This window comes from Pseudopipra pipra, chromosome 13 (assembly GCF_036250125.1).
Source record: "Pseudopipra pipra isolate bDixPip1 chromosome 13, bDixPip1.hap1, whole genome shotgun sequence".
NCBI lineage: Eukaryota > Metazoa > Chordata > Aves > Passeriformes > Pipridae > Pseudopipra > Pseudopipra pipra.
In genome coordinates, this window is record NC_087561.1 from 15,380,021 (window position 1) to 15,392,865 (window position 12,845).

The 12,845-nt window shown below is 36.2% G+C and overlaps 1 protein-coding gene across 1 annotated transcript in view; it reads right to left on the reverse strand.

Annotated features, from left to right (window-relative positions):
- Positions 1 to 757: 757 nt before the first annotated feature.
- KLHL4 (kelch like family member 4) overlaps positions 758 to 12,845 on the reverse strand; it is a 378,510-nt gene continuing 366,422 nt past the window's right edge. Inside the window, exon 13 of the transcript XR_010434060.1 lies at positions 758 to 772. The gene's annotated coding sequence lies outside the window, so the exon portion shown is untranslated. The remainder of the gene's footprint in view (positions 773 to 12,845) is intronic.

The following is a 12,845-nucleotide window of genomic DNA, read 5'->3' on the forward strand; positions in this document are numbered from 1 at the left end:
AGTGAGGGGAAAGTTTTTCAGACATAGTTTTTCAGGCACCTGGTTTGCCTTTCCCTTTACTGGTTTGTAGCACCTGTGCAAGAAGAAATGCCAGCTTAATACTGGTTGAACTGGGGGGAGAACTGCAACAGGAGCCTTGTTTGTGAAACCAGGTGTTTTGATATATTTTACTTTAAACAGGTGGTAGGAAAAGAGTGAAGAAACCCTTGCTTTTCCATGTAGCATAACAATGTGTAGTGCAAATACTGTCAAATTTAGAGGTCAAGTGTTTAAAATGTTGTCCCCTGTGGGAAAATATGCTTGGTGTTGTTTGGAGGTGAAAGTAATTTGTTAGAGCTGGAATGTGGCCACAGTGGTATAAATCAAAGATAAACTGGTAGACCATGAACAGCTTTTAGTAACTATAGAGTGTATTTTTAATTTGACACTGGTGTGCTGTGAACAGTCAGTTCAATTGTCCCTTAGGGTATTCCAAAGATAATGGGGAAATGGGGGATTAAATGTTTATTTCTCTGTTTAGGAAAATAAACTTATTTCTTCTGCCTTACTTGGGCTACAGTAGGAGTAATAAGGGTAGTAAAGTAGATTATTTCATGACTGAAGGCTCCTCTTGGTGTGAGGACAAACTTGCATCAGGTTTTATCAAATTATGGTTAATAAGTCAACTTAAATAAGGTTCACAGGAATAAAATCAGTCAGGTGAGCAATTGTTTCAGATGTATGTAGTGCATCTTGATTATCTATCTAAATACCTAAACACTTTTTTAAAGAACTTCTGTAAACAAAATTTAACCTTAACAAATTGTCCTTTGTGTTAATTTGTTTTAAAATAAATCTGTTTATGTGATTTGTGTGTGTGGAATGGCTTATTTAGATATGCTTTATGGATTTCATAAAATGTGCCTTTTTTTTTTTTTTTTACTTTTATAAGGCAAAAGGTTTTAGTCATCAATAGAAGAATAATACTTGGATGATAAAAAACAGCCTCTCATTAGAGATAGGGCTTATAATTTAATGTGTGTAGGAAGTGATAAGCAATAGCTCTGCTTCCCCAGTAGTAATGACAGTTGTGATGTAGTGTTTGTAACACAGGGGAGTCTCCTTTTTAATCAATTCCAGAAATATATCAAGTCTCTGCTAATTTCCTATTGCTCACTCTCCATCAGCTGAGCTGTAATACACAAAACTTGAAGTGCTACCCTGCTTTTACTTGTTTGCCAGACAGAAACCCTTTTTATGTTGTTATTTCTAATGCATAAAACCAGGAAAAAAATCCACTTGCCACATGGGAGTGGTACAAAGAAGTTCCTGCATAGAAGAGAATCGTTGTCAGAGTTGCTGTTATTTTATCACTGTTCCAAAATATTTGACTGTTTCACAGTAGTCATAAACCAGATTTAACTCCCCAAAGGCCAAATCCTCTGGAAAGGTCAATAAATAGTTAATTACCTACAGAGCTGAACATTTCAGAAAGTCTAGGTTTCCAATACTGCCAGAGACCTGAAAAGAAGGGAAAAGTGCTATAACTATAATTCCTTGACAAATCTGAAAGATCGTTTGGCTAATTTTTACTGCCTTTTTCCTGAAGATTCTTAAAGGGCAGAGTGATTCACAAAGGAAAAAAGAGTAAACAAATTCTGTTACTGTGTCATGGAAGTGTAAGTGCTTGTTTTCAAAACAATATGGAAAGCCTTGGATCCTGCTTGGTTTGCTGAAATTCCAGGTTCATCCAAAAATCACATCTTTAAAATTCTGTGAACTTGCTTTATTGTTCGAGGGGTTTTTCTGAATATTCCCTTTTCCCTTCCCTAGTTCATAATGTGTCTGTTAAAATTAGCACAGGTTCTACTCTTTCTATGTAAAAATTTCCACAAGAATAGTTCTGTTGGGAAAATAAAGACTTAGACTAGAAGCAGTTTTACAACCATTCTAGTCTAATTTTGGCATCTTCTAAAGTATTCATAGATGGTTCATACAGCTCCCTTTAAAAGAGTTATGAATCTATTTTTACCTTTGCTTCCTTCAACATCTAGGTTTAACCCAGGGGTTTGGTTTAGCACAAAAATCACATTATTTATACCTGCTTTTAAGAGTTTGCCTTTTCCTATTCAGCCCTGCTACTGCTTATTACTTTCTCTATTCCTTCTCTTCTGACGCCTCCACTTCTTTGTACAAAGTGATTTCTCCTGCTCATTGAAATCTTTCTGTGAAGTTCAGTTCTGCAGTATCATGCAGTATAACTCTTTTCCACAAACTTTCAGTTGAGTTTTGTCTTGGAACACGGTGCAGTATTTTTTTAATATCAGTAGATCTGCATTCACAGAGGGACATCTAAGCTTCAGTATTTTGAGTGGTTCTTTTAAACTTGTATGCCTATGTTTTGTACTCTACCTGAAATTTATGGCATTTTTTGTTGGTTGGAATTATAGCATCTTAGATCAAAGACTGTTTGATGGCCTTAACAGCCTGGTTTTTTAAATTAATTTTTTTTTGCTGTTTCTCTAATCCTTAGGGTTTGTCTGCAGAGGTTCAGCCGGTTGTCTTTGCTGCCAGGGAGCTGGATGGAAGCCAGCTCTTGTTCAAAAGCCATGTGGAGAATTACTGTATCCTGTTCTTGGTTCAGGTAAGGGAGATGTGTCTGTGTTCATTCATCTGGGCTACAAAGAGCTTGAATTCCCTTTGAAAGAGAACTCCTTCAAGAAAAATACTCCACAGGTGTAAATGAAGTACTTTTGGAAATGAGATTATATTTTTTTTTTCTGAAGGAAATATTTTCATGGAATTTTATGTATGCCTCGTTTTCAAAAAATATACTAAATGTTTTATAGTGGTGTTTTACAAATGTTTCACTAATGTTGTGAAAAATACTACTTTTAGTGCTTGGTACTGTCAGAGGAGCGTGGTTGCCCAGCAGGTTCTGTCCAAGACAGTGGAGAGTCTGGATTTGGATGGGATGCAGGTAACTTCTCTGTCACCAAAGCCAGACTTTTATTTTCCCCACTATTAGGAGTAGCAGAGCTGTGTCTCTTCTGGCAGTGATAAGTTTAGTGTCCTGTTTATGAAGTGTGATGCAATATTATGGTGTGCTATGTTAGGAATATTAAGTATAAAGGGTTTATGTGGAGAGAAAATAATCAGTGAAAAACATAACCAGCTGAATTGAAGAGATCTATTCCTGGATTTATACTTCATTTGTATTTGTTATGTTACAATTTACATTCTTTAGAATACTTTAAGATGTACGTCAATGTTCAAGTAGGATTCCTAAGAAAGATAATTTGGAAAAGTAATTTACTTGCATATGGGGAGAAGCTTTTGGTCATTTCACAGAATTCTTCCTTTTGGACCTTGAAAATTGTGTTTCCAATTACTACTTGAGAAACTAGAAATTATGGCTATCCAGGAATAAAGTATGACCATGTGGGGGTGAGAGGACAGAAATAATATTGACACATACACAGAACTCTTCAGGTTTGATTAAGAAGTCAGCAACAGTGGGGGGAAAATTCACTTTAATTCAATAAGGATAAAAATTTGTCATTAAATGAAACATTCTAACTTGAAATACATGAATATTTTGAGATATCTAGTTTTAGAGAACATAATTATCCTTCAAGTACTGATGACATTTAAATTTAGGTTATGAATGAAACCAACTTGTTAAGGGAAATAGTGTTGTTCAACATTGGTATAACAATAATGTATTAGATATTAAATAGTCTGCACCCACTTCTAGTGCAGGTCAAATAAGAAAGAATATTTGCACATGTTTTTTAGATGAAGAAAGGAAAGAAAAAAGCTTGTTTAATGAGAATTACTTGTTCCTTCTGTCAGTGGTTTCCCAAAGCATCTGGGAGAGTGCAGTGTAGAGTATATATATCTTAACTTACAGATCTGAAAATAAAACAGCTTTTAAGTGGAGTCATCCTTATGATGAACAATAGAGAGAAGAAGAACAATAAAGAGACATAAAGGAAAAGTTAATTAGAAGAAAAAACTACTACATAAAAGACAATATCCTGAACTTGTGTTGCACCAAAAATCAAATGTTTTCAAGAAATAAGCTCGAAATGAAATATTCTCATAGCTAGATGTTGATCTTCACTGATAATTAGTTTTTAATTTGAAATGATATCTCAAACTTTTATCATAATGACTTATCTAGTGTAAGCTTATGAAATTTGCAGAATTTTTATTTTTTTATTAAACAAAGCTATCTAAATATCTTCCTAAGTTACTTGCAGGTCTTTAACTTCTGAGAGAATGGTGAATGATGATTTTCTCTGAAAAAGAGACCACTTTTAAGTCCTTAAAATGTTCTTCTGAAATCAGATCTGTGTAAGGAGAGTCATATCAACACAAAATTTCATTATGCAACTAGGGCAGAAAATCACATTAAAGCATCATTATCATTAGTAGTAAGAACAGCCTGGCAAAACAATTTTACCCTGATAATCACAGAATTGGGTCAATTGGGTCTTGATTTCTTCCACTGCTTCTGGTGCCAAAAAGAAAAAGGAAAAAACTCTGTTTTCTCTTTAATGCAATCCTAATTGAATGTCCCTGAGAAAGCAAAGTCCACGTTATCAATGTTTAAGGCAGACAGGCTTAAACTGGTAAATAATTTGACACCTGCTTTTAGTAAAAGGAACCTCACACTGCACTCAGGAGCAGCCTCAGTGTCCTCTGTTGTACAGGGTTGTGTAACATGTAAAAACAAATAGCTCTTAATCAAAAAGCAAAACATTAACTATCTTTGCTTTCAAGAGATGTCTAAATAATGCTCTTTTGCTTCAGTGAAATGAGTTTTGACTTCTGTATTTGAAAGTATTTAAGATATTTGTCTCTCTTCTGAAATGTAGAGGTGCATAATGGTTACAGCCAGATCTAGTTACAGAAATATTTCCCATTGATTAAAACAAAGTGTCAGATCCTGGGTTTACAGCAGACTGTGTCACTTCACATAAAAATATATCACCTGCTTGTATAAGTCTCTTTATAATTAAATATGTGCATTTATAGTGTGTACAGGTTTATGTGACTATAAATACATAGTTATATGTAAATAGTACATCTCTCTAATGTCTTTCTTTCAAAAATATTTCTCACTTCTCATCCTTTCTATGATACTGCAGAAATTTGCATATTCTTACTAATAATGGAACTTAGAACAATCAGTTAAGACCTTTCTTTTATATTCAGTAGAATTATTCTGATTCCTTCTGCAGGCACCATACCCTGGATCACTGCAGCAGTTTATGGCTCCTCATGTGTAGCACAAAGAGTCAATTTTATTTTTTTCAATCTGCAACATGCTAATTTTCCTGCTTGCTCTGGCTTCAGTTGTGAGATAGAATGACTAATAACTCTCTGTTTACCTTCCTGCACATAACTTGAGCACTTTATCATCAGAATTTGTGCACTTTAAAATACATGAGTGGGCTAGTGAATGGAATTTGCTTCCTTAATAAGAAGAGAATTGTATTATTGGTGTTATTTAGAAGGCAATATTTTGCTCGTTGGGTTTTTCTTATCAGCAGAAGTCTGTCACTTAGGTCTGTACTAGAATTCATGTGATGTTTAAACTCTGGCTCTGGGGATGCCTTCAGCCAGAGAAAGACAGAATCACCAGAACTGCTTTGTGGCTCTATTTCATTTTTCTTTACAGTTGTGCTCTGCTCACGTGTATCCCCTGAGCTCCTCATCTTGCTGACTGCTTCTCTGATGATGTATAGTTGCAACATGTCATCAGTGTGCTGTGAGAACCTATTATAGTGTTATATATCATTAGAGACCCTTCTCTCAAGACAGGTTACTATTATATATCATTAAAATGATGACCAGTAGGAACAGGCATCCCAGGGAGGGAATCTTAGAATTTTATGTGGGGGAAAAAAATCCTAGTTTATAGGTGAGTTGGGAAGGAAAAAAATACAATAGGTAGGAGTTGTAATATAAATAATATTAAAAATAAATGTTATTTTTAAAATAAATTTTGTACCTAAAAGGAGTTTCTAGATCATAAAAACAGACTCATGCACAGCAGAAAATGTTTGTAACTGAGATTTTTATGCATGAGACCTACTGTGCTGTGACTCGTTGATTTATGACAGGTATGGCCAGTCTGTGCAGTACCAAGTCTAAGAACCATTTGGAAATGAAAGGGCACTGTAGAATTTCTCAGAATGTAAATAAGTACAGAATTCACTGTACGAATTTCCCTATGATCTTTTATTATAGCTGTAGAACTTCCCCAGTGTCTCAGAAATAATCATTTTAAGTGATGACAAGCTTGAGAAGCTGAGGAGTGAGAGGAAGCTGCGGCTTCTGTTCCTCAGAGTTCCCAAACATATGGAAGCTGTAAGCAAATGTGCATGCACATACAATTCCCACAGAAGTTGCCAGAAATTAACTGAAATTATCCAGGAATAACATGGTATGTTTGCTATAACCTTGTTACTACAACAGTCCGGGTCAGCTCTTCTTGTTAGTGAGGATTTTGTAGTTACACACCCGTTATCACATTTCTAATGCAAATATATTTCCCACTTTGTAACATGAAATGGAGTTGATCCTCAAGAATAATAAAAATGAGGACTATACCCATAACTCTGTGAAGATCTGGGATGGGATGCTGTCTCTCTTTCCACACTATTGATGTCATGCTGCAGTGAAAGCTGCCTGTCCCCACCCTGCTTCTCAGTACAGCACAAGAAGCTTTTTCCTCTGTATTTGCAACAGAAGTGTTTGCCTACAAACCAAATGCTTAAAAAGCAAGACTGGAACTGCATAACATAATGTCTATCCTTGGACATTTTCATTGTTTTATATCTACTGAAACATTAAGCCTCATTGCTTTCCTATTATCTCTGCTAGAGTTAGGTATTGGTGGATCTCTCACAGCCTGACTATTCTGTGATTCTAAATTGCATAATACAGACATTAGAGGCCAGAGATTTCCTTTTGTTTGTTTCTGTACATGCTCCTGTGATGACGATGATGATGGCATTTCAAATCTAAAACCAAATAAACATTCCTGTCCTTACATAATGTTAATGAAAGTGTTACAAGTTTAGATTCTTGTCAGAGTCACTTCCAGCTTTTCTTTAGTTCAGTTTTCCACTTTGTTCAAATATTCCCAGACTTGTAAAAAACAAACAAAACAAAACACATAATTAAATCTTTGTTCTCTTTTTAATACTACCTTTACTTGTGTGATTCACTTCTTGTAGAGGAGTGGATTCTGATTTACAGAACTTGTGCTAAGATTAGGAAGGGAAAAACTTATCAGGGTAAAGGAACAAGAAGAAGAAATGTGATATTTTGAATTTGATGTATCAAAATACTCAAATCACCTTTGAAAAAAAACTGCCTATCTCACCTCTGATGAGTGTTTGATATATGTACAAAATACTGTTTTTTCTAGATATGAATGCTGAATCTCAAGCTGATAGACTGTGGAGAAATGTCAACAAGAAAAGGGGATCTGGATGGCTGAAGAAGCATCCTCAGAGGTGACATTTGGTGTGGCTTTGTGAGCATGTTCTCATAACATGGTGTGTCAACACCATCTGTTGAACAGGCCAGAGTGAATCTGGCCTGTGTTGCTTCCCTGTTAAATTATTGGGAGCAGTGCTGGAAGTGTGGGAGCTGGACGTGGTGTTACAGGGAATGGTGGGAATAAGGAGGACCTGGGCATTCACGTTTCCCTGCACACCCTCATGGGACTGGTCAGAGTTCTTGAGTAAATGGACTGACTGCTATTAGCCTTGTTGATGCTCTTACTAGAAATTAAAGGTTGATACATCACACAGTCACATACAATAGCCAGGTTACGTCAACCCCAGATTTTATTAAAGTATCTACAGCCTTTAGGAAAGTTGTATTTGTTGTTTATGTGTGTTCTGTGTCTATAACACACAATATAATGTATATATTGCTTGCTAGATTTTGGACCATTTAAAAATTTGTCATTTCTTTTCATTCTGTGTTCCAGTCTACCTGGAGCTCATGCAGTAATATTCATATCGACATTGATTTGAATTATCCTTGAAAGGATTATTTTGGAAAAAGATTATAGTATTTACTAAAATGTAATATTGCCTGTTCCATTTTCACTTCATCCAACGATTGCTTTGCCTGATGAAATTAAAAAATTACTTTTGCCTAGCAAAGCCTCTTCCCTGGGGACATGTATATTCTGAATGAATAAAAGGTGAGGTGAAGAGTTAGACAATAAAATAATACTGATTGCAGATAAGATGTTACTTAGATCTGATTCATAACAGGATGACATGGGAGCTTGAGTATCAATTCATCAGAGTCTATAAACTAAAAATGGTCCTCACAAAGCACCATCCCTTGCAAATGCATTTCTTATATACGTAAATATAATTTCAAAATCACTGAAGATGCAAGAGAACATTTCAAATTGAGGAAAGATGACCTTCAGTTCCTTCCAAACCCAGGAATTATTACAGGTTTCTATCAGGTGTATAATCCTAAAAATACATAAAATATTGTGGAGCTATGTAAGTAAAGAGAGATTTTCTGCTGGTCTGTACAAGCATTGATAATTGTACAGTATAAATAATTATGGGATAAGAGAGAATCCTCTTGTAACTGCTGTCTAATATAGATTGCATACACTGAATTTTATAGATTGCATATACTGAATTACACCTTTTTTGGCTAGATCTAATAATACAATGTGTTGCTTTGGAAAGTCACTGATAGCAGCAAAGATAAATACTTTTTGAACAGTAGTTGACAGTTTGGAAAATAGGAATCTTTAATTTACTGCTATTTCTGGTGAATATTCTTGCATTCCACTGAAGCATCTCTTGTGTGAGTCTGTCTCGCCTACTCCTCTGCATATTTCCCAGTGGGTCTCACAAACACTTGGTTGTTACTTATTTCAGGATGAACAGGGATTCATCCTAATAGCTTCCTCTGTTTCTCATAAATGATTAAATACTCTTCTAGCCCTGACAAAGGAATAGAAGACTGCTCAGACTATTGAGGAAGTTCAGCTTTGTGCATTGCTCATGTGCACGGGTCTGATTTGTGGCAGGGTTTAGGACACATGGAACAAGCAACACACAAACATAATGAATGGAATCAGTAATGATATGTCACTTCACTGCTGTTGGACTTGAAATACATATGTTCTTTGCATTTGCAGCTGTATTTTTTTTTAAAATTATGACACATTAAACATCTTCATAGAATTTTGCAGCACCTAGTCAGCAATAAAAAGCACGTGGTCCATGTACTTCACAGGCATGAGTGTTTTAAAGAAGCATAAAACTGCAATAGCTGAACAGCTGGCACTTATCTAAGGGTGCCTGTACCCTGAGCATCAGTTTAGGTTTATTTTTATCATTTTCTGTGTTGCTTGCCATCTGGATTAAAATTGATGTTAAATATTTGGTTGCAGCCTCAAATCCTCTTACATTTCCTAAACATCATATTAAATGATCTATTAGTGCCACTTCTGGAAATGTAACAGTTGCATTCAGACAATCTCATTGACTTTATTTGCCTGTTGCAAGTGGAGTGAGTGTTTGGCCTTTTCTCTGCTGACTGTATAAATGTGTGTCACTTTAGAACTAGGACTCCAGTCAATAATGAGGAAAAGGGGACACTTTTCATCTGAAGATATCAATTTCCATTGGTCTCTTCAGTGTAACAGTTGTGTATATTGATCTTTCCCATGCAGCAACAATGCAAGTGCAGTTTGGAGTAACTCAGAATCAGGATGTAATGCTGTAATCTTGATGGAACACGTGACATCGAAGTTACTTCACTTTTTAATTCTGTTCAGTGTCTGAGAGAGCGGGATACTGCTGGTATTGTCAATACAATATGGTTTGATCCTGGTTTGAAATATTTTCTGAGGTACACTGGGGTTTATTAATAAAGATTCACTTGTTCTTTTATTGATCAGTTGTACAGATCACACGACCATCATGAATTTCTTGTTAAGCTCTGAATCACCTACATCTAAGCACTGCTTAATGAAAAGACTCTCCTGAGTCAGAGCTGTGGAAAAAAAATGATTGAAAGGGTGAGGGACCAAGGATACAAATAGAACTGTGTGTACCTTATACAACTAAGTGTACATAGATACTGAAACCCAGTGATTCAATGTGTTTGAGGGGAGGGAAAAACCAAGGGGGGAGCATTGTTTAAGGAAGAGTGTTGACTGACTTCTGTGCTGTACTTTGGACATTATGTTAATACAATGGTGTAAAACCGAAATGCATAAATCCTAAGTGTCTCTCTGAACTCCTTCCTTGACTCCTCATATATATCTCCTATCTTAAAATAATTTATATGAGCTTGGTACTTGTGTAGGAGCTAAATAATATGAGAGGAATATATGTGTGGATGGGGGAGTGATAACAATTTCTTTCCACAGCTTCATCCATATGTTTAGCACTTGAAGGGAAAGCTGAACTCCTCAGCCTGTGCCCATCTGCCAGCAGCCCATCAAGGTGTAAAAGGTTTCCAAGGAGTGTGAATGTAGCAGTTCAGAAGCTGTTTTTCTGACCTGTCCAGCTGTAACTATTTCACTCATGATTCTATTTACTTACAGAGGAAATGTTTTCTCTTCTTTCCTCTTGTGTTTTGAAACTGGTGCAGCAATACTGCACTCCTGAGCAATTCTAGTTAAAACAGAAAAATTGTGCTAAGATTGAATACAAAAGAGAAACCAGGGGGATGTGGCCTTAGTTTGAGATTTTTATTATTGACAAAAATTTTACTCACTGGCCTTGTTCGAATGCCAATGAACAGAATTTTAAGTTTTGAGTTAGGAATTTGCAAATACTGTTACCAGTGTTTTGTCACTAATATGGTACCACTTGGCTGATGCACAAGGCAGGAATTAGTGTCTCTTGAAGGGCAGGCAGCATTTAAACCTGTTGATCTTGCTTACCTGCTTTAAACCACATCTGCTCATAGAAATTTCTAAAAACTTCGACTTTCTAGAGGAATGTGTAGCCCATGTTTAGGCATTGACTATTGAGCACTGGAAAACTTGCCTCACAATATATTCTGCTAAAACTCAGGTCTTTGACTATTACGGGGTAGGAGGTCAGAAGAATATTAACACCTGAATTTGCACAGATCTACTCAAGCAGGTTGAGGAAGTCTTATGTTACAGTTTTTCAGACACCAGATTTACCACATTTATAAATTTAGATTATAACAAAAAAAAAACTATTTTTGTAGTCAGTGATTCCATGACAGTGTCTAGAGAAAACCTAATCAAGGTGCAAATAAGGACTCAACACTGCTTGTGGGAGTTGGCAAACATACATCTAGAGATTGTTTGATCCAAAAAGTGCATCAAGGCATAATTGAAAGAAATTGATTTTTCTTTTTTTTTTTTTTAATGTAGCCTCTGATCAAAAAATCCTTGTGATAGAACAGATCTAGCAATATTTCATCCCCTGTGTTAACGCTTTGATCTACAATAAGAAAATGCAAAAGAGAATCTGATGACACATCAAAAGTGCATCTGCTTGGTATCTTGCACTACAGGCCTGTGCTGCAGAGATCTGTCAGCTCCTGCTCTGAAGCTCTGTTTGGCACTTCTCTGATGCCTCTTTGAAATAACATGCTGTTGGACATCACAACTGCTTCCAGGACGAGCAGCACAACCTTATGCCAGCCGCATAGCAAACAGCCCAGTGACATTGCCTTGCCTTCTGTCACCCTGCTTCCTATGATTCCAGGTACTTCTGGATTGCTCTTTTCCTTCCTTTCATAAGGATGATGACCTGCATGTTGAATTTATGCCCAGTTATTTCCTTTGTGTGCCCTCCTAGCTTGAGGATCTGTGGATATGGTGCTCTGTAAGTAAATATTGGAGAACTGGAGCAGTCAAATAAGGTCAGCATTAAACATACATACATTCACTGAGTTTTCAATCAGTTGCTGTTGTGAAAACAAAGGCAGAATTTCCTCAGGACTTAGTCCTACATGGCCTAACAGACTAAGACAGACATTCTCATATCTTTATGAACCAAAGTAGAACTTAAACAGATAAATGGTTGGATATTCAGACCATGGTCTTTAGATAAATCACTGATGTGCAATTCATTTAAATTTCCTTTCCAGTCAGTATAGAGAGAAGGACAATTTAGCAATTTTACATTATTCATATAATCTAACTTAGGCATTTAAACTCCCTGAAAAGTTAAAAAGTGCAATAGAATTTCTAAGAAATGTTAAAATGCAGGAGACAAGAGTACTATGCTGCTGTGATTTGAAAGCAACTGTAACTTTTCTATTCTAATTGGTACTTTCTGGGGGAGCAACTTTCCTTGAGTATGACTTTTAGTTAGCTAGAGAATAAAAATAACCTATGAGGCCCTGTGTCTTTTTTTATGTCTCCTTTTTTTTGTCCCCCCCCCGAGGAAATTTTGCCTAAGAGTGCTCTTGCTTTTATATTTGCATTAAACAGTGAAAACTAACTGCAGATCAAGTCCCTGAATGCCTCTCCCCTTCATTGTCCTTGTATTACACCGTAGTTCTGGGTGGGCAAACGTATCAGTTCACAAAACTATAGCTGTGGATAAACAGGGTTGTGACTTTAAACTATTGTCACTGGAGGTTTGGCTTCCACTGCCTGTCCTCACCTCATGCTCCCAGAGGTCACTACTTCTAATTTGCTTTGCATTTTAATTTTGGGGACAAAGAAATGAGATATTTACCTTCCTCATGGGCCTGTTTACAGGTGAATTTTTTGAATCTAGTTTTTCTTGACTTCTGAAGGCAGAAAGGCTGCTACAGAAATGGGTGGAGGTTGTCAAAATCCTCCTAAAGAAAAAGAC